Source organism: Stegostoma tigrinum, chromosome 2 (assembly GCF_030684315.1).
Source record: "Stegostoma tigrinum isolate sSteTig4 chromosome 2, sSteTig4.hap1, whole genome shotgun sequence".
Classification (NCBI taxonomy): Eukaryota; Metazoa; Chordata; class Chondrichthyes; order Orectolobiformes; family Stegostomatidae; genus Stegostoma; species Stegostoma tigrinum.
The window spans coordinates 123,172,102-123,198,301 of NC_081355.1; the positions used below are offsets into that span (position 1 = coordinate 123,172,102).

At 42.9% G+C, this 26,200-nt stretch overlaps 1 pseudogene; it reads right to left on the reverse strand.

Moving 5' to 3' along the window:
• LOC125462846 (protein adenylyltransferase SelO, mitochondrial-like) overlaps positions 1–26,200 on the reverse strand; it is a 67,197-nt pseudogene that overhangs the window by 16,959 nt on the left and 24,038 nt on the right.

A 26,200-nucleotide genomic window follows, 5' to 3' on the forward strand; every position in this document is an offset into this window, starting at 1 on the left:
TTAAATATTTCATGCAAATAGATTCCCTCATTAGTTTTCATATGTATAAATTAGATTTGTTATGACTGTAATGAGTTCAGTCAGCTGGGCCTCATAGAATATGAGTTCCCTGACTGGTGCTGTTAATCTGGTCCAATCAGGGAGTCCTGGCTGATAGATAAAGAGGGGAGGTCACCAGCATCAAAGATATCAAAGATGTTGACACTCTGAGAGCTGGTTCTGATGAGGCACTATTAAAATCCAAGGGCTGTTCAAGCGTAAATAATGGGTGACTTAGTGAAAGGATACCAGCTTCTTACTTCAGTGGTGATGAGAGTAAAGCATGATCCTGAAGAAATTTGTTCACAACAGTCATCTTTGCGTCAGGGTAAGCATTTCTTACATCATGGCTTTGTTTATGAAGTTTGATTTGCTTGACGTTCCAGTCAAGACCTGGGCCTATTATGTGGAAAGAATGTGTTATATTTTCTGAACAAACAACATGACATAAAGTCTGCTCTACAAGAGCAGTATGTGGAAAAAAAAATGACATTGCTGGCATGAAACAGGTGTTAAAAATAAATAAGTTTCCAAAATAAAATGAGTAGATGCAAGGAATCAAGTATTTGATTGTTTCTTGAGAAGAAGTGCTTGTACCAAAAGTTTACTGGTCGTCCTAGAAGAGACATATGTAGTGATATAAGGTGTATACAGAGCATGGAGAAATTTATTTCCCTCTTTGCTTTGTTGTGAGATATTGTTCATGTGGATGTTAGTTAAGTGTTATTTAGTAAAGGAAAGGGCAATCTGTAAATTGTATAAGTTAGGCTCCTGTACACAGATGGGGATATTCATTGGATAACTACCTATGCACATAAAAAGAGGTTCAAATTGAGTTTGGTTGGGGGCAGGCTTTTAAAGAAAATTGTAATAATTCATTTTCTGAATAAATTGCAAACTGGGTAAAGATGTCATTTGGCATCCTCCTTTACCAACTGGTGGTTCAGCAGTTAGCATTGCTTCCTCACAGCACCAGGGTCCTGGGTTTGATTCCACCCTCAGGCAACTGTCTGTGTGGAGTTTGTACGTTCTTCTTATGTCTGTGTGGTTTTCCTCCAGGTGCTCCAGTTTCCTCCCACAATCCAAAGATGTGCAGGCTAGGTGGCCATACTAAATTGCCCTTGGTATTCAGGGATGAGTGGGTTATAGGGGGATGTGTCTGGGTGAGATGTTATCAGGGCCAGTGTGGACTTGTTGGGATGCATGGATTCTATGAACTAAGAGGTTTAACATTTGGCACTCCCTGGGTTAGATTTTCTGAGTCCTTAGATGCCTGGAGTAAACTTTAGAAAAACTGTTTGCCAATTGACCATAATTGGCCAGTCTGAACATCTGGTAGACAACCTGAAAATTGAACAGATGCTTTCATAATATTACACATTATATGAATTGTAGTTACACAGTGGGGATGAATGCAGTCCCAGATTTCCCTTTCCAAATATCTTTCTTTTGTTTAAGGTCCACCTAAGAAGTCAGTTTAAAGCTAACAATCGGATTCTAACAAAAGTGGGATTTTCTATGCAACTTCTTAACCACCACTTCAACACTGGATACTTGATTAAGAAGAAATTCTTTTGCATTTTAAACTACCCCAAAAAACATATTCAGTGCTTTACTTGTCCCTTGGCAGATACTATATATGAGCAGTTACACAAGATGTAAGTGTATAAATATAAGTTTCATTTAAGTATAAAATAGGTTGAATCCAGATGAAAGTACCTCCAAGTTGCTTCTTCAAGAATAAATAGCTTTCACCAATGTACAACATTGGGCCTGATATTTACAGGGTCAGTAGTCCTGCATGGGAAGCTCCTAAAATGCATCTGATTGAAATTAGCTCAACAAACCTTTTCTCACCAGGTTTTCCATCCAATAGCCAGTCTAAATCAGCAAACTATTTACCACTAGCTGGAAAACCTGGTGAAATCATGCAAGGTGGAGTAGGGAAAGAAATCATGAATGGGTGTGAGAAGAGGTATTTTGGTCAGTGGAAAGAGATGATGGTCAGGAGCTTGGTTGAGAAAAAAAGTTTTGCTTAAGTCAAGAGATTCATGACTGAAAAGTGACTACAGTTGAGGGGACAGATTGCAATCAGGAGTGGTTACAGTCAATGAAATTATCATGGTCAGAGGTGAGCTACTGCAGAAGTGTCAGGGAGGGATTTGAGAGCAGTAGAAGAAAGCAATACGCTTGTTGAGCCTGGAGGAAACATTTTGGCTCTTGCTAACCCACCTTATGGATCAGGTCTCCTGACTCCTTTTATGGTAAAGTTTCCCACGCCTCTGAAAACGCAGACAAAACTGGTACAATACAACTGCAGAAACAGAGATAAGCAGCGTCCTGAAAAGATACCTTAGGGTAAGTAAAATTTTCCCACTGTTACATAAATATGGGGCCTTTTCCTTGCTAATTTAGCCACTTCTTTTTGAAAAGGATAAGGTTGCCCGAAGCAGAATGGGGTCCCACTTACAATAAGTCCAATGCTAGAGAAGATAAAACAAGAGAGGAGAAATTTAAAAATAAGGAAGTGCTGTAGGATGAGAGGACTTAGCTGGAAATCAGTAGTAGAAATAAAGCAAACTCTCTGGGATGAAAGTATAAAGCTGGAGAACCCTCAACAGCAAATGAGATCTTAGCAGCAGATGATGCTTAGCTGCGTTACTGCAGACAATGTAGGCTTCTAGTTTTATTGCAGTTGTGCATGTAAACCACTGTTATATGCTGGCATTTTGTTGAACAAAGCCATCTGCAGTGAGATTTACACGTGTGAAAAACGTTTGATGCTAAAGAAACAATTATTTAAGCAAATTTATTTATTGAAGTGGTGATCCATTCTCAAACCTAAGGCACACAAATTCCCTCTTCCTGACCAATAAACTAGAGCTGGATTCATAAGAGATAGGTCACTAGGGCGGTACTCGAGATATAAGTTTGCAGATCCAGATCGTATTTTCTTAACAATCTGAACGATTTTACAACTGTAGCAAAAATTACTTTATCTTAATCACAAATAATTTAAAAACAAAAACAGAAATACAAAAGATTTTACAAACAGATCAATTGAAATTTCCACAAAATCTACATTTTAATAATGTTTAAATTGTGGTACAAATGGTGTAATTCCAGTAATGTGATCATCTGCTTATCAGAACATTTGAGTTATAAGGCTGGTCTGAAATGTGCGCAATCAGACTGAGGCATTTACAATCTGAACTCAAAAGCAAACAGAAGGCTGGAGCGATTAATAGGCCAAGGAAGCTCATCTGATAAAGTCAGCATGTGGCACATCCATGCTGTACATTATAGTTGAGACCAGAACAGGTAGAATACTTCATTCATTTAAAACAGTGCAGAAAGAGGAACTATAAGTTTAATAACAGTATCCACCACAGCTTTGTACTCAAGTAGAAAACCATATCAAAAACAGATGATTCATTAAGATTTGAATTTGATTATTTGGGATAAACAACATGATCATGGAGTAGGAAATAGTTGGAACTGCAGATGCTGCAGAATCTAAGATAACAAGGTGTAGAGCTGGATGAACACAGCAGGCCAAGCAGCTTCATAGGAGCAGGAAAGCTGACGTTTTGGGCCTAGACCCTCTATGTGGCTTACTTAACAAAAGTTCAGTTAAGAAATCAGTTAACTCAATTATACTAAAATATATCGCTTTCCAAAAAATCATGGCATGCAGTCTAAGTCTTTCTTGAAGATTCTGGAAGATTCTGGAAGATGGTTTCCAGGTTGTGCAGAGAGTTAAGTTGAAAGGGAAATCACAATTCAAACAAAGGGAAACTCCAGACAAAACATTAGAACAAAAACAGCTACAAATAATCTGGATAATTGTTTTCAGTAAGATATCTACATTAATTTTTCGGGAATTCCAGAACTAAATTAGTAACAAAAAAATTTTCACTGATCTTTTCACAGAATTCTGGCCTATTGTGTATCCTGAATTTCATTCAGTCCACCAGTGGCAGCTTGTTTTCTCCTGACAAGGCTTTAAATTCTAGGAACCCCTCCCTAAATTTCACAACCTCTCTCTCTCTTCCTTAAAACCCATCTACCTGTCTACTAAACCTGCTACACCTTTTGATCTCCTATACTCATCTTTTATTATGGTTAATGGCCTCTGAAATGACTTACAATGTCTTACAATGATTGTCGGCATGGACTGGTTGGGCTGAAGGATCTGCTTCCATGCTGTCTGACTTGGTGACTGTCCTTATGATTCTCAGTTGTTTTACCATGTTTTATTTAGTTTTCATTCAAATTAAGCTGATAAAGAGAGGTCTTGGGTAGGAAGGCGGTTCGATGGGTTCCGGAGTGGTGGCAGCATCTTCAGAGGCAGCATGGTTACAGAGTCAGCCGGTCTATGAAGCCTGGAGTGGGACTCTAACTTCTGCATGGAGTGGGCCGTGGTGGCGACAGAGTGGGCTGGTGTACCCCGGAGTGGGCATCTGGTGGCAGCGCAGCATGGGCTAGGGAGCCTGGAATGGGGCTCTGGCAGCGGCATGGTGTGGGCTGGTGAAGCCAAGGTGGGGCTGTAGCATTGGAGGAAAAGTTGGGCTTTCTTTAAGGAGTCTTTCTTTATTTTTATTTTAAGTTAATGTGAACAGCACCTATGCATGGCAATGGTACACACTTTGCACTTTATTTTATATTGAATACATGTGACAATAAATAAATGATTGAATGATAAATATAAGTTAAATATAAATACCAGAGGTTTATATAATCATGAAGGGTACAGATAAGGTAAATGGCAGGCATCTTTTCCCTATGATGGGGAAATTTCAAGACTGAAGGCATGTTTTCAAGGTAAGAGGAGAAAGATGTAAAAAAGACGAGGGGCATTTTTTTGAGTGGTTTGTGTGGGGAATGAACTCCAGAGGAAGTGGTGGATGCGGGTACACTTACAACGTTTAAAAGACATTTGGATAAGTGGTAATAAGCAATGTTTGGAGGGATATAGGCCAAGCATAGGCAGATAGGACTAGTTTAGTTTTGGATAAATCGGCCTGGACTGGTTGGACCAAATAGTCTGCTTCCATGCTGTATGACCCTATGACTCTCACCATGACTCTAAGTTGTTATTGCTGTTGGATATAATACATGACACATTTTCTTTCATTTTTAACCTGGCTTGATATCCGTTAAATTCTCAAATACCCTCACTATTACATGCTTCAAAACAACAGCATCAAGATTGCTCCTAATTATAATTCCCAGCTTAATTCAGAGGAAATACTCTTTGTAAACACAACTTGGTGCCTCGTTTTCAACTCCAAGTTATTTTGTTATGTCTGGGAAAACAAACTAAATCCTGTGCTGGATACATTAGGAAGTCAGCTGGCATTGAAGACTGTAAGCTCTACTCACAACAGCTGTTGCTTATGGTTCAATAAAGACTTCAGAGCTTTCCGCAGTTTGTCGAGATTATATCTCCCAACACTGGCTTGGTTCCCTATCTTGTGCCGGCCTTCATCATCAGATGTATTTGGCACAAAATCTGGTAGAGGAAACGGTAGTATTTATTTATGTCAATACAGTGTGGAGCTGGAGGAACATACCAGGTCAGACAGCATCATGGGAGCAGGAAAGTTCACGTTTCAGGTTTACACCCTTCTTATGGCTATCAACATTAGCATAATTAAATAGAAAAAGATTATATTTTTCCTGCCTTTTGACCACAAGTAAATTTTTAAAAATGCCTCCAGGAACTTGTAGAATGTGATGAGTTCACTCAATGTATAACCTCCCTGCTCTTGACTATAATTTGTTCAGATTTTCCTCAGATAAGGAAATCAAAACTACATACAATGGTCCACACAAGCAGCAAAACATTCCTGTTCCTGTCTTTGAATCCTTTTGTTATAAAGGCCAACATATCATTTGCCTTCTTCACCACTTGCTGCACCTACATGCTACTCTCTACCATTTGCTTTTGCAGCCGAAGTGGATAATCTCAAATATATCCATATTATACTTCATCCGCCATGCACTTGCACACCCACTCAACATATCCGAATCACATAGGGCTATGAGACCATAAGTTACATGAACAGGAGTATGCCATTCAGCACCTTGAGCCTGCTCCGTCATTCAATAAGATCATGGCTGATCCAACATGCCTTATGTCCACTTGCCTGCCCTTCTCCTTAAACCTTGAATTTCCTACTGACCCTTAGGTATACACAAGGACTCTGCCCCACAGCTATCTGTGACAAGGAGTTCCAGAAGATTCAGAACTTTGAAAGAAGAAATTCCTCTCCATCTCTGTCTTAAGTTGGCACTTCTTTATTATTTTGAGGCTATGCCCTCTGGTCCTAACATCCTTTCAGCATTTATCCTGTCAAGCTCCTCAAGAACCCTACATACTTGAGAAAGTGGTGAGCTGCTTTCTTGAACCGCTGCAGTCCAGCTGCTGTGAGTTGACTCACAATACCATTCGGAAGGGAATTCCAGGATTATGACGAAGCAAAGAGAGGGAAGGATGCTGTGTGGTTTGGACAGGTGCTTGTAGGTGGCAGTGTTCCAATGTATTGGCTGCTTTTGACCTTCTGAATTGAAGTGGTCCTGGGTTTGGAAGGTGCTGTCTGAGGATCTTTGGTGAATTTCTGCAGCGCACCTTGTTGATAGTACACTGCTGCTACTGACATTGGTAATGAAGGGAGTTGATGCTTGTGAATGTAGTGGCAATCAAGTGGACTGCTCAGTCCTGAATGGTATCAAGCTACCTGAGTGTTGTAAGAGCTGTACGCACCCAGACAAGTGGGGAATATTCCATCACTCCTGACTTCTGCCTTGTAGATGATGAACAGGCTTTGGAGAGTCAGGAGGTGAGTTATTCGCCACAGTATTCCTAGTCTCTGATCTGTACTCATAGTCACCATTTATGTGGCGAATCTAGTTGAGCTTTTGGTCAATGGTAAACCCCAGGATGTTGACAGCAGGGGAGTCAGTGACGGTAACACCATTGAATATGAAAGTATCATGGTTGGATTTGTTTATTGGAGATGGTCATAAACCGGCATTTGTGTGGCGCAGATGTTACTTGCCCCTTGTTAATCCAAGACAGTATATTGTCCAGATCTTGTTGCATTTCAACATGGACTGCTTCAGGAGCTGCAAATAGTCCTGAACATTCATCAGCGAACATCTCCACTTCTGACCTTATGATGGAAGGATAATCATTGACAAAGCAGCTGAAGATAGTTGGACATAGGACCCTACCCTGAAGAACTCCTGCAGAGATGTCCTGGAGCTGAAATGATTGATCTGCAATATCCAAAATTATCTTCCTATATGCCAAGTATGACTCGAACCAGTGGAATGTTTGTCCCCTGATACCCATTGATTCCAGTATTGCTAGGGCTCCTTGAAGCCACACTTGGTTGAAGACGTCAAGGCTGCAAAGGGCGGTTATTCTCACTTCAACTCCGGAATTCAGCTCTTTTGTCCATGCTTGAATGAAAGCTATAATGAGGTCAGGAGCTGAGTGGCCCTGGCAGAACCCAAACTGGATACCCATCTCAGGCAACCAGCTTGTAAATGATGTCCATTTCAAGCCCACCGATTCCCACAGCTACCTAGAATACACCTCCTCCCACCCACCCTCCTGCAAAAATTCCATTCCCTATTCCCAATTCCTCCGCCTCTGCCCCCACAATGAGGCATTCCACTCCCGCACATCCCAGATGTCCAAGTTCTTCAAGGACCGCAACTTTCCCCCCACAGTGGTCGAGAACGCCCTTGACCGTGTCTCCCGCATTTCCCGCAACACATCCCTCACACCCCGCCCCCGCCACAACCGCCCAAAGAGGATCCCCCTCATTCTCACACACCACCCCACCAACCTCCGGATACAACGCATCATCCTCTGACACTTCCGCCATCTACAATCCGACACCACCACCCAAGACACTTTTCCATCCCCACCCTTGTCTGCTTTCCGGAGAGACCATTCTCTCCGTGACTCCCTTGTTCGCTCCACACTGCCCTCCAATCCCACCACACCCGGCACCTTCCCCTGCAACTGCAGGAAATGCTACACTTGCCCCCACACCTACTCCCTGACCCCTATCCCAGGCCCCAGGATGACTTTCCATATTAAGCAAAGGTTCACCTGCACATCTGCCAATGTGGTACACTGCATCCATTGTACCCGGTGTGGCTTCCTCTACATTGGGGAAACCAAGCGGAGGCTTGGGGACCGCTTTGCAGAACACCTCCGCTCGGTTTGCAATAAACAACTGCACCTCCCAGTCGCAAACCATTTCCACTCCCCCTTCTATTCTTTAGATGACATGTCCATCATGGGCCTCCTGCAGTGCCACAATGATGCCACCCGAAGGGCGCAGGAACATCAACTCACATTCTGCTTGGGAACCCTGCAGCCCAATGGTATCAATGTGGACTTCACCAGCTTCAAAATTTCCCCTTCCCCCACTGCATCCCAACACCAGCCCAGTTCGTTCCCCTCCCCCCACTGCACCACACAACCAGCCCAGCTATTCCCCTCCACCCACTGCATCCAAAAACCAGTCCAGCCTATCTCTGCCTCCCTAACCTGTTCTTCCTCTCACCCATCCCTTCCTCCCACCCCAAGCCGCACCTCCATCTCCTACCTACTAACCTCATCCCACCTCCTTGACCTGTCCGTCTTCCCTGGACTGACCTACCCCCTCCCTACCTCCCCACTTATACTCTCCTCTCCACCTATCTTCTTTTCTCTCCATCTTCGGTCCGCCTCCCTCTCTCTCCCTATTTACTCCAGAACCCTCACCCCATCCCCCTCTCTGATGAAGGGTCTAGGCCTGAAACGTCAGCTTTTGTGCTCCTGAGATGCTGCTTGGCCTGCTGTGCTCATCCAGCTTGACACTTTATTATCTTGGATTCTCCAGCATCTGCAGTTCCCATTATCACTGAACAAGTGATTTCTGAGCAAGTGCTGTTTGATAGCACTATTGTTGACACCTTACATCGCTTTACTGATGATCAAGAGTAAACTGGGGTGGTAATTGCTGGGTTTTATTTGACTGCTTTTTATGTACACAACATGCCTGGGTAATTTTCCACATTGTCAGGTCGATGCCAGTGCTGTAACTGTACTGGAAGAGTTTGGTTAGGGAGCAGCAAGTCCTGGAGCACAAGTCTTCAGTACTGTTGCTGGAATGCCGCCATGGCCTGTAGCCTTTTCAGTATCCAGTGTCTCTAACTGTTTCTTGATATCATGTGTAATACTGGGGATCATCGGAGGAGGCTGAGATGGATCATGTACTCGGCTCCTCTGACTAAAGATTGATGCAGAAGTTTCAGCCTTATCTTTTGCACTGATGTGGAAGGCTCTTCCATCAATGAAGTTGGGGATATTTGTAGCGCTTCCTCCTCCAGAGATTTTTTTAATTGTCCATCACTATTCATGGCTGCATACAGTAGGACTGCAGAACTTAGAACTCATCTGTCGGTTATGGGATCACTTAGTTCTGTCTATCAGTTGTTGTTTATGCTGTTTGGCATGCAAGTAGTCCTGTTTGGTAGCTTCATCAGTTTAACAACTCATTTTCAGGTATGCCTGGTGCTGCTCCATTGAACCAGGGTTGATCCCTTGGCTTGATTGTACTGGCTGAGTGGGGGATATGCCAAGCCATGAGATTACAGATTGTGCTGGAGTATAATTCTGCTGCTGTTGACAGCCCACAGTGCCTCCTGGCTGTCCAGTCTTGAGTTGCCAGACCTGTTTGAAATCTGTCCCATTTAGCACCACGTTTGTGCAACACAACATGCTGGCGGTTACTCACAATGTGAAGGCAGGACTTCATCTCCAAGGACTGTGCAATGGTTGCTCTTACTGATACTGTTATGGACAGATACATCTGCAGCCAGCAGACGGGTAAGGATGAGGTCAAGTATATTTTTCCTTCATGTTGGTTCCCTCATCAGCTGCTGCAGACCCAGTCGAGCAGCTATGTCCATTAGGACCTGGCAAGCACAATCAGTGGTACTGCTCTGAGCTACTCTTGGTGATGGACATTGAAAGCCACTACCCAGAGTAAAATTTGTGACCTTGTCACCCTGGAGGAGCACTGATTCATCAGCCAAGGGAGGACACCATGTGGTAATCAGCATGAGGTTTCCTTGCCCATGTTTAACCTGAGGCCATGTTACTTCATGGGGTGTGGAACCAATGTTGAGGAATCCCAGGGCAATTCCTTCCTTTGGGCGGCATGGAGGCGCAGTGGTTAGCACTGCTGCCTCACTGTGCCAGGGACCCGGGTTTGATTCCAGCCTCAGGCGATTGTCTGTGTGGAGTCTGCACATTCTCCCCATATCTGTGTGGGTTTCCTCCAGGTGCTCTGGTTTCCTCCCACAGTCCAAAGATGTGCAGGGTAGGTGGATTGGCCATGCTAAATTGCCCATAGTGTTCAGGGAGGTGTAGATTAGGTGCGTTACAGGGCGATGGGTCTAGGTGGCATGCTCTGAGGTTCGGCGTGGGCTTGTTGGGCCAAAGGGCTTGTTTCCACACTGTAGGGATTCTATATAACTGCATGCCACTGTGCTGCCACCTCTGCCATGTCTGGCCTGCCGGTGGGACAGGGCATATCCAGGGATGATGACGGTGATGCCTGGGACATTGCCTGTAAGGTATGATTCTGAGAGTCTGACTATGTGAGGCTGTTGCTTGACTAGTCTGAGGCAGCCCTCCCAATTTTGGCACAGGCCCCAGAGGTTAGTAAGGAAGACTTCATTGTAATTCCCTTTATTAAAGTTCAGCATAGTTGTTTCTGACCCAAGGTTTTCACTCTCAAACTGAAATATAAATTTAATCATGTTATGATCAGTACTTCCAAGGAAATCTTTTATACAGAGGGCATTTCATAGAGTCAAGCAGCTCAGAAACAGACCCTTCAGCTCAACACATCCACACTGACCAGACAGTCTAATCTGACCTAGTCCCATTTGCCAGCATTTGGCCCATATCCCTCTAAACTCTTCCTATTCATATGCCCACCCATATGCTTTTTAAATATAGTAGTTGTATTCAACTTTACCACTTCCTTTGGTAGCTTGTTCCATACATGCATCACCCTGTACTTGAAAAAGTTACCTCGCCAGTCCTTTTTAAATCCTTCTCCTTTCACCTTAAACCTATGTCCTCTAGTTTTGCACTCCCCACCCATGGAAAAAGTCCTTGCCTATTCACCCTTACCATGCCCCTAATGACTTTATACACCTCTATAAGGTCACCCCTCAACCTCCTATCCTCCATGGAAAATAGCCTCAGCTTATTCAGCCTTTCCCTATAATCAAACCCTCCAGTCCAGACAACATCCTTGTAAATCTTTTCTACACCCTCAAGTTTAATAATATCCATCCTATAGAAGAGTAATGAGAATTGAGTGCAGTATTCTAGAAGTGGCCCCACCAATGTCCTGTACAGCCACAACATGACCTACCAACTCCTGTGTACAATGTTCTGACCAATGAAGGCAAGCATGCCAAACGTCTTCTTCACCACACTGTTTCGCTGCGACTCCACCGTGCCCCTCGGTCTCTTTGCTTGGCAACACTCCCCACTGCCCTACCATTAACTATGTATGTCCTGCCCTGGTTTGCCTTACCAAAATGCAACACCTCACATTTATCTAATATAGACCCCAACTGATCCATTGTACTTTGAGATAATCGTCTTCACTATGCATTACACTACCTATTTTGGTGTCTTCTGCAAACTTACTGATCATGCCTCCAATATTCACTGGATGAAGAGCACTGGACACAGTAGCAACCCTTGTGGCTGGTCCCAGGCTTCCAGGTTGAAAAGCAACTCTCTACCACCAACCTCTGTGTCCTACTTTCAAGTCAATTTTGTCTGCAGTTGGCCAGCTCCGCCTGGATCCCAGGTGATTAACTTTACTACCAAGTGGAACTTAGTCAAACGCTTTGCTGAAGTCCACACAGACAATGTTTACTGCGACGCCCTCATCTATCTTTGTCACCTCTTCAAGTTACTGAGAAACGATTTCCCACACACAAAGCCATGTTGATTATCCCTGATCAGGCTTTGCTTTTCCAAATGTATGTAAACTTTGTCCCTCAGAATTCCCTTCAACAACTTACCCATCACTAACATAAGGCTCACTAGTCTCTACTTATTAATCTTATTTTCATTATACAATACCAGATCCAAGATAGCCTGCTCCCTCATTGGCTCCATGACATTTTGCTCTAGGAAACTATTCTTAATGCACTCTCTAAATTTGTTGTCATATCTATCCTCTCCAATGTGATTAACCCAGTAAACAAAAAGATTAATGTCACCCATAATTATTGCTCTATTCTTCTTACATGCTCATATTTGTTGACTTACAGCGTTTTCCACTGAATGGCTACTATTTGGGGGCGTGTACACTGTTCCTACATATGTCTTCTTTCCCCTGCATTTTTTTTTAACCTCCATCCAAATGGATTCTACACTATCTGAGCCTAGATCATGCTCACAACAGTCCTCACTTCATTTATTATTAAGCAAGCTCCCCCACCACCTTTTCCATCCCTTCTATCCTGCTGGAAGGGTTTAGAGGGATATAGTCCAAATGCTAGCAAATGGGACTAGATTAATTCAGGTCGGCATGGACAATCCAGCAATGACAGGTTGGCACAGGCAAGTTGGACCAAAGGGTCTGTTTCCATGCTGTACATCTCTATGACCCTAAGTGCTCTGCTTTTAAATCTTTTATGATGGACTCTAACATTTTCCCTCCTATCAATATCAGGCTAACAAGGCTATAATTCCCTGTTTTCTCTTTACCTTTTTTTTTTCAATTATATTAGCTATTCTCCAATTCATAGCAACTCTTCCAAAGTCTACACAACCTCGAAAGATAACCACCAATGCACCTACTATATCAAGGGCCACTTCCTTAAGGATTCTGAGATGAAGGTTATTACTAGACCCCATGTTCCCCAAAATTTTTGATACACTATTTGTATCTTTCTTTGTGAAGACAAAACCAAAATGGACTCAATTTGTCTGCCATTTCTTTGCTCCTCATTATAACTTACCCTGTTTCTGACTGTAAGGGACTTACATTTGTCTTCATTAATCTTGTTCTCATTCCTATAGAAGCTTTTACAATCAGTTAGTATGTTCATTGCAATCTCATCTCATCAGCAATCAAAATATCACCCATTTCTCTCTCCGTTAATGTTGCCAGACCTGATGAGTTTTTCCATCACTAACTGTTTTACTTCAGCCTTCCACTATATATGTAAGTGATTATCCTACATGCATGGTTAAGATACTGAGCATCAGGTAGTGAAACTAGTCAACTGAGGAGGGTTAGAGGATTGCAGGGCAAGTTGGGGAGGAAGAACAAAGAACAAAGAAAACTACAGCAAAGGAAAAAGGCTCTTCGGCCCTCCAAGCCTGCACCGATCAAGATCCTCTGTCTAACCTGTCATCTATTTTCTAACAGTCTGTGTCCATTTGCTCCCTGCCCATCCATGTACCTGTCCAAATATATCTGCGTCTACCACCTCCACTGGCAAAGCGTTCCAGGCGCCCACCACCCTCTGTGTGAAGAAGTTTCCATGCATATCTCCCTTAAACTTTCCTCCTCTCACTTTGAACTCATGACCCCTAGTAATTGAGTTCCCCACTCTGGGAAAAAGTTTCTTGCTATCCACCCTGTCTATACCCCTCATGATTTTGTAGACCTCAATCAGGTCCCCCCCTCAATCTCCATCTTTCCAATGAAAATAATCCTAATCTATTCAACCTCTCTTCATAGCTAGCACCCTCCATACCAGGCAACATCCTGGTGAACCTCCTCCCCACCCACTCCAAAGCATCCACATCCTTTTGGTAATGTGGCGACCAGAACTGTACACAGTACTCCAAATGTGGCCGAACCAAAGTCCTATACAACTGCAACATGACCTGCCAACTCTTGTACTCAATACCCCATCCAATGAAGGAAAGCATGCCATATGCCTTCTTGACCACCTTACTGACCTGCGTTGTCACCTTCAGGGAACAATGGACCTGAACACACAGATCTCTCTGTTCATCAATTTTCCCTAGGACTTTTCTATTTACTGTATAGTTCGCCCTTGAATTTGATCTTCCAAAATGCATCACCTCGCATTTGCCCGGATTGAACTCCATCTGCCATTTATCTGCCCAACTCTCCAGTCTATCTATATTCTGCTGTAATTTCTGACAGTTCCCTAAACTATCAGCTACTCCACCAATCTTAGTGTCATCAGCGAACTTGCTGATCAGACCACCTACACCTTCCTCCAGATCATTTACATATATCACAAACAACAGTGGTCCCAGCACAGATCCCTGTGGAACACCACTGGTTACAGGTCTCCAATTTGAGAAACTCCCTTCTACTACTACCCTCTGTCTCCTGTTGCCCAGCCAGTTTTTATCCATCTAGCCAGCACACCCTGGACCCCATGTGACTTCACTTTCTCCATCAGCCTGCCATGGGGAACCTTATCAAATGCCTTACTGAAGTCCATGTATATGACATCTACAGCCTTTCCCTCATCAATCAACTTTGTCACGTCCTCAAAGAATTCTATTAAGTTGGTAAGACATGACCTTCCCTGTACAAAACCATGTTGCCTATCACTGATAAGCCCATTTTCTTCCAAATGGGAATAGATCCTATCCCTCAGTATCTTCTCCAGTAGGTTCCCAACCACTGACGTCAGGCTCACCGGTCGATAATTACCTGGATTATCCTTGCTGCCCTTTTTAAACAAGGGGACAACATTAGCAAGCCTCCAGTCCTCCAGGACCTCACCTGTGTCTAAGGACACTGCAAAGATATCTGTAAAGGCCCTGGCTATTTCCTCTCTCGCTTCCCTCAGTAACCTAGGATAGATCCCATCTGGACCTGGGGACTTGTCCACCTTAATGTCTTTTAGGATACCCAACACTTCCTCCTTCCTTATGTCAACTTGACCTAGACTAAGCAAACATCTATCCCTAACCTCAACATGTGTCATGTCCCTCTCCTTGGTGAATACCGATGCAAAGTACTCGTTAAGAATGTCACCCATTTTCTCTGACTCAGCACATAACTTTCCTTCTTTGTCCTTAAGTGGGCCAATCCTTTCTCTAGTTACCCTCTTGCTCTTTATATATGAATAAAAGGCTTTTGGATTTTCCTTAACCATGTTTGCCAGCAAAATCTCATGTCCTCCCTTAGCCCTCTTAATCCCTTGTTTCAGATTCGCTCTACATTCCCAATATTCTTGCAAAGCTTCATCTGTCTTCAGTCGCCTAGACCTCATGTATGCTTCCTTTTTTCTCTCGGCTAGTCTCACAATTTCACCTGTCATCCATGGCTCCGTAATCTTGCCTTTTCTATTCCTCATTTTCACAGAGACATGTCTCTCCTGCACGCTAATCAACCTCTCCTTAAAAGCCTCCCACATATCAAATGGGGATTTACCTTCAAATAGTTTCTCCCAATCTACATTCCTCAGATCCTGCCGAATCTTGGTATAGTCGGCCTTCCCCCAGTTTAGTACTCTTCCTTTAGGACCACTCCTATCCTTGTCCATGAGTATTGTAAAACTTACGGAATTGTGGTCGCTATTTCCAAAGTAGTCCCCTACTGTAATATCAACCACCTGGCCGGGTTCATTCCCCAGCACCAGGTCCAGTATGGCCCTTTCCCGAGTTGGACTACATACATACCGCTCTAGAAAACCACCCTGGGCACACCTTACAAATTCTGCTCCGTCTTGACCCCTAACACTGAGTGAATCCCAGTCAATGTTGGGAAAATTAAAATCTCCCATCACCACCACCCTGTTTCTCCTACACATTTCCATTATCTGTTTACATATTTGTACCTCTCCCTCACACTCGCTGTTGGGAGGCCTGTAGTACAGCCCCAGCATTGTTACTGCATCCTTCCTATTTCTGAGTTCTACCCATATTGCCTCACTGCTTGAATCCTCCACGGGGCCCTCCTTCAGTGCAGCTGAACACCAAGCCTTCTGCCCAGTTTATCCATAACAAAGTAATGGCATGCACAATATCTAGAATTGATGGCCATTATTAAAAAAATCACAAATTAAAGTCCCAGATAATTTTCTCCTTCCTAGTTTAACGCCACAAGACAAACTGCAGTGTCCTCACTGTCGTAAGAGCCAAGATGAACGTCATTCTTAAACAATATGAAAAATGTAAATATGCAACAGTTTATTTTGCAGGACAACTCACTTGCAAATTTTTTTATGAGTCAGATATGTATGTGGCCCTAAGGTTGATGCGGATCACTATGTTAAACTGTGTTTTTGAATGCAGTTGTAATAGATGTTTTGAAAAGAAGAAAGAAACTTACTCGGATCATAGAAATCCATAAAGCCAAAAGGACCATAATCTAATGTTACAGAAAGCACACTGAAGTTGTCTGTATTACACACACCTGAAATAGAGAAAACAGAAAATGCTGATCAACAGAAGCAAAAAGAAAAAGAGCATGTTGCAGGACTGAGTCTAGAGGAGTGATGTCAGACCACATACTAATGGCCCTCAAGGTTACAATGGCCCTCAATTTCTATATCAGCAGTGGTTTCCAAGGCAATATATGTGACATCCATAGGCGCATAAAAGGTAATTGATGGCAATTTAGTGGTTCCAATTACTATATATCTTTACCACAGAAGATGACAGCCAGGTTGCAACATCACCTGGAACATTCAGTGTCTTTGATAACAAAGTATGGGGCTGGATGAACACAGCCAGCCAAGCAGCATCTTAGGAGCACAAAAGCTGATGTTTCGGGCCTACTGTCAGCTTTTGTGTTCCTAAGATGCTGCTTGGCCTGTTGTGTTCAGCCAGTCCCACACTTTGTTATTTTGGATTCTCCAGCATCTGCAGTTCCCATTATCTCTGATCACATTCAGTGTTTCCTGGGTTTCCTCAAGCATAAGGCATCATCTATTGCACTCAAAGTCTTCAAAGCTCACAGTGAACATCCTACTAAATATATAAATTGTACCTATTTTTCTAATCAAACTGTTCAGAGATGCTATATGGGAAATCTTGGGTTCAAATCCCAATAGTGTCCATGCCTTATTTAAAAGATCTGTAAATTGTAAATAACTTCAGTCCATCAACACATAATTGGTGCTTGGTCAAAGGACTGAGAAAGGACACCAGACCCGAAATGTTAACTCTGTTTTTTCCTTCACAGATGCTGCCAGGCCTGCTGAGTTTTTCCAGCAACTTTGTTTTTGTTCCTATCTATAGCTTCCACAGTTCTTTTGGTTTTTATCTTAAAATGCGCTTCTGCTGTGTTGGCTGGTTTAGAGGTGCTGTGCAATACACATTCAAAAATTGTCATGATTAGTCACGGTCTGCTATGCACTGCACAACTTGGTACTGCAATGTGGATAGATGTCATGAGGGGAAGAGCAGGAAGATCAGACTTTCTCAAATGAGGAGGATTTGTCAGGGCGTGAGGAGGATCCAATAAGTCCAAGCTAGTCTGTCATGAATCTGAGAACCGTGGAAAGGTGTACCAGGGACAACCTCATCTACCCAAGGTTTGCACAACAATAATGCTTCTACATGACCATCCCATTTCATCATCAGACTTCCAACATCTTCCTGAGTAGGAATACTGTTGAGTGGCTAATTCTCAACCACTGTCATAAGTATGCACCTCATCACCCCTCTCTCATTCTCAGCCACCCCTACAACTGACACCACTAACCCTGTATGCCCTCTGTGCTACCTATTTACTCAGCCACTTGCATCAAAAGTAATAGCTGTGTCACCCACTTTCAATTCCCACAATACTTGTCTTTCTCTTATTTTAGCGAAAAAAACCCCACACTAGGGCAAAAGAGACAAGAATGGTGGGCTGCCAACTAGAGCAAAATGTCATGGAGCCAATGAGGAAGCAGGCTATCTTGGATCTGGTATTGTGTAATGAAAAGGGAGATATGCGAGGCAAGTTCTTTATACAGAGGGTGGTGGGTGCCAGGAACGCGTTGCCAACGGAGGTGGTAGACGCAGACGCGTTAGCATCTTTTAAGATATATTTGGACAGGTACATGGATGCACAGATCGTTAGAAAATAGATGACAGGTTAGACAGAGGATCTTGATCGGCGCAGGCTTGGAGGGCCAAAGGTCCTGTTCCTTTGCTGTAGATTTCTTTGTTCTTTTGTTTCCTTCTGTGGAGAGCATGATGACTCTGACTGCATCAAGTCATTCGCTGACTGTGTATAAGATAGAATGGTACTGGTGGCTGCCGTTGATTTACTACACTGGGACCCCCGGTAGAGAGAAGGCTATCTGTTTTACCTTAACTGAGGCCTGGTGACAACATGAAATGCATCTGCGATAAACTGTATGGCAATACAGCAGTATTTTGAGCTTTGTAAGGCTGCTTGAGTGGGCAAAAGCACAGAAAGGCTCGCCATACTTGAGCACCCAGGTAGTCTCAAAGTGAACAAGCAAGCGAACAGGCCAAACACACAATCTGGTCTACTCCATGTGCTAAATCTGTATACCTGAGTGCAGTCTCTTGCAGTAGCATTACAATGATTGATGCCAATGCAGCCCAAGATGCATCACTAAATTGCAGAAGTGTGCTATAAGTGGACTGGAAATGTGCCTGAGGGATCTCAAAAGCCAGCACGTCAGATACCCATGTGTGTTGATATGGGGTGGGTGTGGCCAGTGTCCAACATGGAGGTCCTTTGGAGCCAGTGATGACCTGAAGCAGTCAGGTTTGTGCTCTAGCTTCCATTCTCGATACTTAGCTTGAATATTAAGAAGTTGTGGAATTAAAAGATATTTAACAAGCTTTAATCCCTCTGAGTTAGCAACTCACCACTGCCTAACCAGAAACCTATCTCACTGCTCAGTAAATGCAAAAAAGATGCAACTTACTCCCAATGTTGAAACAGGCCTCATTGGACTTTTCACATGATTCCATGACAAATCTCGCTATAGCCCACTTTGTTCAAGCCCCTGTAAGATGCTGCCCACTGGATCTTTGTGTGTTAATTTTGTATTTTCTAATTTAATTACATTGAACAATGTTTTTGTATCATACCATGTGCAAAACCCACTGACATCCATTGTGCGATGAGATATGACATATCAGTCACAATTTGAGCGAAAAATTCCTGCAATAACAAAATGTTAAAATGTTAACAAAATTGTTACTAATTTTCTGAAAAGACAAGAGAAATATGACATTTCAGTTAAAGGTACACAAGCAGTACACATTCTAATATCATACATTGAAAATTTTTATCTTAAAACGTACCAGATACCTGTTTGAGCTGGTTACGTTTATCAAAGGAAAATGTAGTTTTATAATGAAATCCACCAGTTTCCTGAGGAGAAGAAAACATTAAGAACAAATGGTACATCAGTGAAAATTGTGATAAAATACATACACAATAAAGACACAACCTTTACCACCTGAAGGACAAGGGCAACAAAACCATGGGAATACTATCACATGCATGTTCCCCTTCAAGCCACACACCTGATTTGGAATTACATCAGCCCTCCTTCAATATCACTGGTTCAAAATCCTGGAGCTCAAAATCCTGGAACTCACTCCCTAACAGCAATGTAGGTGTGCCTATGCTCCGAGGACACTGTCATTCAAGCAGGCAGCTCACCACACCTTCTTATGAACAATTACAGGCAAGCATAATATGCTCGTTTACACATGCTTACCTCCCAAGGATAACTAAAAGAAGTGTTTGCACGCAGGCAAACAAGTGGATATCATTTGGACCTTGCTGCCTAATAAGGTGGAAATAGATTGACCAGTACGTTCAAAAGGAAATTAGACAACTATTTGAAGAATAAAAATCTTGCCAACAAACCAAAGAATGAAACTAAATGGACCAGTCTTTGAAAAGTCCGTGCATACTCAGTTGGGAAGTAACTTCTTCTGCTACTGTATTACTAAATGATACAATGAAGTAACTCACAGTTCAGTTATAAGAGCATAAGGAAATCTACGTCAGACACCAGGCACCATTATCTCAGAAGACATTCCATGGGCACTGGCTACATGTACTCCATGACCACAGACATACGCCAGCCTCTAAGAATCCCCACTGCAAATCTTCAAACTATTAACAGCACTCTTCTGCACTTCAATGCTGCACCAGCAACTAACATTTTAATGCTGCCGCAAGGACTCTACACTATGGGGCACACACCCAACTCATGGACTGGACCAGGTTGCATATCCGGCCTGTTCATTTTCTGTCATTGCTTACTCTTGCTGAGCCTACCCAGATGCTTACAGCATCCCTGCCTTGGATTGATTGGCCTTGGTTTTTTGCACTTTGCCACATCAATCAGATACAACAGGCTCACAACACTACTGTACTGCTGAGAAATCTAGTGCAGATATATGCCAGAAAGTGACAGGTGAGTGACAGCAAGTGAGAGAACATGAGCCTCGGAGGGGGGTGGGTACAGTAGCAGAGACAGTGCAAGATGTTGGGAAGAAGATTGTACACTTATACTGGTAGAGTTCTTTGCACATTGCGGCATAATCCTTCGGACAGCTGTGACTGTTTTAACCCGGGTAGAGCAACCTTTGTGCAGGCTGGTATGGTCTGGTGTTGTGGCCACCTCTGCTGGTATAGGGCAAGAGGGGTTACATTTCCCAGGCATTGCTGAGTCCATTAGCCAAAGGGAGGCAAGGAACGCTGAATCCAAAAACAAATGCCTTTCCATTTACCTTCTGGATTCATTATGCCTTCTTCAACAATTCCCATGATTTGAAGTGCCAGGAATGTCCAATTTCTTATGCAATGTCATCGCCATGAGGTCTCCCTGAATGGCTCAAACTTGGAGTTGTTAGTTGGTTCACCGAGGTGACTGGTTTTCATGCAAACGTTTTGTCTCCCTTCTCGGTGACATGTTCAGTACTGTCTAGCCTCCATCGAAGCGCTGTTGATTTGTTACATTCTGAATTTATATGGTCTGCTCTGTTACGGTGAGTAGTTCTGCTTCCGGTTTTGCTCCATAGTGGTATGAATATAGGGTCTATTTCAACATGTTAGGTTATGGTACCAGTGATTGTAAACCAGGCTTCCAAGAATTCTCATGCTTGTCTTTGCTTTCCTTGTCCTAATACTGTTATGTTATCCCAGTTAAACTGATCTCACTTGTCAGAGTGAATAGGGATGAGGGAGAGTTGGTTGTGCCATTTTGCTGTGAGTTGGTGTTAATGCATCTTGATGGCAAGTTTCCACCTGTATTGCTTCTCGCAGTTGCTGCATGATATTTTGTATATCACATTTGTCCTGCTCATTGTAGGTGCGGGGTCTTTCATCTCTGACAGTAGCTGGCAAAGTGTGGCTGTTGGTTTGTGTGCTATCGTTATTCCAAGAGGCCGTAGGAGTCTTGTATTCAGTTCTGATACATTTCTAATCTACGATAGGACAAATGTGATATACAAAATACCATGCAGCAACTGCAAGGAGCAATAGGTAGGATAGATGGGCAGAAAACCCGCAACCAGGATACATGAACACCAACTCGCAGCAAAACGGCACAACCAAATAAACAGTACTAAGTCAAGCAAAACAAAGACAAGTGTGAGAATTCCTGGAAGCCTGGCTTTCAACCACTGGTACCATACAGAAACATGTTGAAGCTGACCCCTTCTACATACCAGTACGGAGCAAAACTGGAAAAAGAACTACCCACTATAACAGCTGCACTATGTAAATTCAGAATGGAACAAAGCAACAGTGCTTCAATGGAGGCTAGACAGCACCTAACATATTACCTAGAAGGGGGACGAAACGTTTGCACAAAAACTAGTTCCCTCAGCGAACCAACCAACTGCTCCAGCCACAACCCGAGGTACAGATCTTCCCTCAAAAGTCTCTAATCTCTACAATCCCAGAGTCCATATATGAGGATGCTGATAACTCAATAGGTCTAGTAAGATCTGAAGAGAAAGAAACAGAGTTATTGTTTCAAGTTCAGACTCTTCAGAATTCGACTCATGCTGAACTTGAAATGTTAATTTTGTTTCTTTCTACATAGATGCTGCCAAACCTGCTGAGTTTCTCTAGCACTGTTTTCATTTCATAATTCCAGCATTTTCCTCATTATGATTTTATTTAAGCCTCTTAATGTGACTACCTACAACTGGCAAACAGACAAAAGTAACATTTGTCAAGTCCTTCCAGTAAATATGACAGGGTCTTCAAGAAACTCATTTCTTTCAGATTTTCAATCCTGACATCAGCTCTATGGTCTCTCCATGCTCACTTCAAGTTAATGTCCAGCCCAATGTCTTCAAGAAGAGGTTTGAAAATAAAACATGTTACAATTGATGCAGCTGCTTAGCAAAAATAGAACAATAGCAGGAAGGACAGAGAAAACGGTGTAGCAATGCCCGTTTTTGAAATACTTGTTTCATGGTGTCGCTGTGCCTCTAGGTTTTACCTTGCCGAAGTCGTCCAGACCTTTGTGGCCTTAAAAAAGCCACCTTTTCATGGCTGCCAAATTGCCTCACCAAGACCTCTCCCATACCCCGTGTGGCTGTATGCAACAAAAATTGATCCAGCATTCATTAATTATTTGTTTATAAACACTTTTTTAAAAAAAATCACGACATAATTGAAGCATTCTGAACAGGAGCATCTGCTGGTTACTAATTTACAATAATGCGGTTCATACATATAATGAGACAGTGATGGTATAGTCGTGAGAGTTACAACTGGCGTCTTTGAAAACAAGCATCTTTGAAAACAATGTGAAATCTTGGTATTTTTAGTTCCGATATGATTGGTCTCCAATAGGCTTCCAGTTTATTGTAAAACCTCCTGGAAATAACCAAGTTAAGCTAAGCCATAGATTAACAAAGTAAAATGTACTCTCCAGGCCTATTTACACTACTCATGTCCGATCTGGACTCGAGGAATCTGCCTTGTGCAAAAATACAAAGAGACCTAATCTTGGATCCTATTCCCACTTTGTTTCGCAGGGTAAACAAGCACACATTAGGTTTTAGGAGCAAAAAAAAAGGATGTTTCTTTTAAAAACTACTAAGTCTCTTGAATATATCACTGTCCCTCAGCTGTAAGTCTGACTCAATTATTTAGTTCAGTTACTTGTTAAAGGTAGTTGTGGAAGATGGCAATATTCTTTGGACTTACATAGTAAATGAAGTCTTTCATACCAACATTAATACTAAGACATTACCCAAGATTTCATTTGACAAACTAACTTCAAAATCTGTTCATTTGTACCATGGAAGTACATGTACAGAAGTAATGTGAGGCAAATTCTTATTATTCATCTGTATTGACTAATATACAGAGACTGGTAGAGAAGCAATCAGCATTATTATGGGTTGGCAAATTTACAAGGCCGCTAAGTGTCAACAATATTGCTGTGAGCAGAGTCACAAACAGGTCAGACCAGATAAGGGTGACAGATTTCATTTCCTAAAAGACATTAGTGGACCAGACTGGTTTTTAGCAACAATTGACCATAGTTTCGTGATGACCATAACAAGCTTTCAAACTTTCAAATTCAGACTTAATTGAATTTAAGTTCTGCCGTTTTCCACAATTTGATCACATGTCCCCACAGCTTATGCTGAATCCCTGGATTACTAGCATAATATTACCACAATGCCATCACCTCTCAGTGAGCCAGATGGTTTTTACAGCAATCAATGACATTTCATGGCACCTGTCAGAGTTGCCGATGGATGAAGCCAATTATTAGTTGAGGCAGCAGTTTCCGGTCAGAATTACAGACTGATACTCATAGTAACCAGAAAAGGTAATGAAGTGCCTCACAGAAATCTTAGTGGGAAAGAGAGAGCTTGTTCTTTAATAAAGTGTGGAATGGAAAGTCTGATCCCACCATATCAAAGGCTTTTGAAGTGATTGCTATTACATACTATACATGTGGGTATACTGAAATTATAAGTGCAATTAACAAACAACTATTAAGGAATTAGTTGAATTCAGTCAGAAGTCACACAACACCAGTTAACAGTCCAGCAGGTTTATTTGAAATCCCAAGCTTCCAGAGCACTGCCAGTGTTGGAATGGGGTGGACAAGGTCAGAAGTCTCGCAACAACAGGTTATAGTCCAACAGGTTTATTTGAAATCACAAGCTTCCAGAGCGTCAGGCGAGTGATGAAAGCTTGTGATTTCAAATAAACCTGTTGGATTATAACCTGAGGCCATGTGACTTCCGACCTTGTTCATCCCAGTCCAACACCAGCACCTCAATATATTAGTTGAATTCCTTCAGAAAAATGGCTATAGATAGTAGACAGAAGTCCCCATGCCATCAGTAGGGGGGAATTGAAGGATTAATGGTATAAAAACCGAAAACCAAATGAAATATAATGAAGAGTATAAACTGATAACCTCATGAAAGGACACCAGAAAACAGGCAGCATTGTAAGGGCAATTTCAAAACATTACTTAGTCATTATAGACTTGGGAAAATAATCACAGCTACATGAGGTAACAAACAGCATCCATGCAGTATGATGCAGCTGGCCAATATTTAGGAAGGGCCATAATAAAAATCAATCTACCAAATTTCTTAGTGTGTCACAATGTTTCTGCTTTTCCTGCCCGACAGAGCCATCTCTTCCTACCTTAACTCGATCTTTCCTCCCCGGTCCAGTCCCTGCCCACTTACATCCGCGATTCCTCTACCACTTTATGCCAGTTTCAGAATTTCCAGTTCATGAGCTCTAGCCGCATCCTCTTTACCATGTACATGCAATCCCTTTAGGCGTCCATCTTCCATCAGGATGATATCAGGGCTCTCCACTTTTACCTGGGACAAAGGGCTAAACTGACCCCATCAACTTCTCTGTCTGGCTGAGCTCATCTTCACCCTGAACAATCCATGTTTTAACTCTTCTCATTTTCTTCAGGTCAGAGGGGCTTGCCACAGGTGCCAGGTATGCCTGTCTCTTTGTAGGGTATGTGGAACATTCCTTGTTCCAGTCCTATTCTGGGCCCCACTCAAAACTCTTTCATCGGTGTATCAATGATATCATTGGTGCTGCTTCCCTCTCTCGTTCAGAATTGGAAAAGTTTAATCAATTTCACTTCAAATTTCCATCCCACATTCACTTTCACCTGGTCCATCTACGACTCCCCCTTTCTCTTTCTCGACATCTCTGTTTCCATTTCCAGGGATAGGCTGGTTACCAATATCTACTAGAAACCCACCAATTCCCACAGTTACCTTAAGTATACATCCTCAAATCCTGCTTCCTATAAAGACTAACTCCATCCTCCCAGTTCCCCTATCTCCATCACATCTGTTCCGATGATGCCAACTTCAACAAGGGAGCCTCTGAAATAGCCACCGTCTTCCTCAACCAAGGATTTCCCAGTACCATTGCTGATAGGGCCCTCAGCTGGGTCCAACCCATCTCCTGCACTTTGGCCCTCACCCCTTTGCTTCCCTCCCGCAACAGCAACATGATCTCCCTTGTCTTTACCTACCATCCCAGCATCCACATCCAGGGGATCATTAGCTGCCATTTCCACCACCTCCAGCGAGATGCCACCAACAGACACATATTCCCATCCTCCCCTTTTCAGCATTCCGCAGAGCCAGTTCACTCCCAACACTCTCCCACAGCCCATGGCACCTTCCCCTGAAACCACAGAAGATGTAACACCTGTCCATTTACTTCCTCCCTCCTCAGTATCAATTTTCCAGGTGAAGTAGGGTTTTACCTACACATCACACTATGTAGTTGACTGCATTCACTGCACACAATGCGGTCTCCTCTACACTGAGGCTACAAAGTAGAGACTGGGTGACCACTTCGCAGAACACTTATAATCTGTCTGCAAAAAAGACCCTGGGCTTCCAGTTGCCTGCCACTTCAATACACCACCCTGTTCCCTGGCCAACATCTCTGTTTCAGGTATGCTGCAGTGTTCCAGTGAAGCTCAGCGCAAGCTGGAAGAACAGCACTTCATCTTCCGCTTGGGGACCCTGCAGCTTTCTGGACCCAATATCAAGTTCAACAACTTTAAGGCTTGAGCTCTCCGATGTCCTTACCCCAAACCCCACACACCACAGGCCATGCTATCACATAGTCTGCTATTA